Below are 2390 nucleotides of genomic sequence, written 5' to 3'. Positions count from 1 at the left end.
TCTCTCTCTCTCTCTCTCTCTCTCTTTCTCTTTCTCTCTCTCTCTCTCTCTCACTCTCCCTCTCCCTCTCCCTCTCTACCTCTCTGTCCGTGTGCCATTGCTGCTGAATGGAAATACGCACAGATGCGTAAAAGGGGCGGTCAAACTCCATGGATCCGCCGGTCGTGGCAGCAGCAGCAGTAGCTGCATCACCGCCGACCTCAGTTCCCCGTCTGTAGACCGGAGGACTCGGAGGAGAACAAACTGCGGTTTTTGGACCTCATACGAAACCTCGAACCACGAACCAGATTGGAGGAGACCACCTGTTTGAAACCGGACGCCGTTTGTCTGGATCACCCCTGGATCAGTCGGACGCAGTCAGCGCACACAGAGAACCCGAGGAGGATCCGTCAAGTCCAGCCTTGGATGAACCGATCTGAGCTTTTATATAGTATATACATATATATGTGTCTTTCTTACTGAGGCAGCAACAGCCCGAGGAAACGTCTAGATTTGCTTACTGTGGTAATTGTTACATTTCTGAAAGACTTTCCCCCCCTAATTCCCCCACCCCCCCTCTCTCTCCCTCCCTTCCCCGTCGTCTCCCGGTTAGGAGCTTCCAGCTTTGATGCCACTTAGTCTATAGTGCCGAAGTCTTACTAATTAGCAGCTTGATTGACAGCCCTGTAATTGGATTTATTTCATATCCGCTTCTTGAAGTTCTGAATCCTCTTAAGGCGCGACTGGAGTAGTTTCTCAGGCTTCATTTCTGCGGAAAACAATGAAAACACAACTACTCAAGATTCTCCTTTTTTGAGGGTTTATTCATACGCAGTTACGTGCCAGAATTTCAATACTTTTCAAGTTATTCCTGGTGCAGCATTAAAGAGCAGAATAAAGGACGTGGCAGAGGAAAAGAGGTTTATATTTGATGTTTCACAAGAAAGTGCATCATTATTTTAAAAAAAGAAAACAAATGTGGCATCTTGTGGAAAAATTCCAATTCCAGTGTCCTTAGTTAACACTGCAGCACTATAAAATAAAACTGGTGTATTTTGGAGAATGGTTTAGAAAACGTGGTGATATGGGTTTGTTTGCAGAATTCCATCCAGTTCCATCAGGTTTCAGTGTGTATTACCCTTATTATACTAGTTATAAGTTCATTAATTCAACACCCAAACACTAGATCGTTCATTATTTTTGGAAAATACACACCACCCTGAAACAACACTTTGGCTGGAAGAGCAGCATCTAGACTATTTTTATAACCCGTTAAAACGATTATTTTAAAATCTTCAAGTTTTGCATAAAATGCAAATAATGTAAAATATACAAATGTTTCTTCTTTTTCGGAAAGTGACGTTCCATTCACTGTGGCAGTGGAGATAAAGAACCAGAATAGAAGTAGAAGTAGAAACCTTGCACAGTTTAAAACAGTTGCCACATGTTTGGTTTTTTTTTTGTTTTGTTTTTTGTCAGGGGGGCTGGAGGGGTTAGTCATTTTATCATCAACTGGTCAGATAGTTATTGACTTTCCCTCCCTCCTTCCTTCCTTCTCGCCATCTCCCTACCTTCCTTTGTTACAGCTTGTTTCCTTCAAGTACTGAAAAAGAAGACATTTCTTTCCTGACAGTGAGATGTACTGTCTACTCTTTAGCAGCAGAAAATGTTGTACTTGTACCGTAATATTTTTCCTCTGTTCTATCAGTTTCTTTGTATTTGCTTTGAAAACGTCGGTGTCTGAAAAGGTTCTGGGGGTCAGGAGGCTTTAGTTTCTGAGAGAGGAAAAATCCTGTTGGTCACGCAGTGGGTTATGTCTGTCTGATCGTGATGAGCTGCATGACTGCAAATCCAGCTGCCTGGGAGGCATCACCGTGGGGATAAAAGCCCATTTTGCTGCCTAAAACCCTAAACCTGTTGCCACACCTCAACACCGGGTAGCATCTGTTGGTGCACTTTCTCACACACTGTCTGTCTTCAACAGTAGCGCCACAGCTGCTCACGCCTCAGATCTATACGACTCTGAAACCACTATGTATTGGGACCACTGACGTCTTATGGCTTCTCTCAGTTCTTCTTTCAGGTCTCTAGTAACCTTCGCCTGCTCTTGTCCTGGTTTTACAGGTACCACGGGTGGTTTATTGGAATGTCATTCAATCAATCATCTTGCAGTGTGTGTGCGTGTGTGTGTGTCTGTGTGTTTTCCTGCTTTTTAAATATTGACTGCCAAATGCCCAGTGCGCTGTATGGCTTTTTATTCCTATCTGACTGTACTGATGGTTCATATAGGGATGGAAGCCATGCACTGCGCTGGGAGCCTAACGCTCTCGACGATAGACTCAATCCTTGCTGCCACACACATACCACCCCCCCCCCCCCCCCCCCAACCCCCACACCACAACCACCGTCAC

Source organism: Cynoglossus semilaevis, chromosome 10 (assembly GCF_000523025.1).
Source record: "Cynoglossus semilaevis isolate Cse_v1.0 chromosome 10, Cse_v1.0, whole genome shotgun sequence".
NCBI lineage: Eukaryota > Metazoa > Chordata > Actinopteri > Pleuronectiformes > Cynoglossidae > Cynoglossus > Cynoglossus semilaevis.
Note: the sequence above shows the minus strand (reverse complement) of the source record.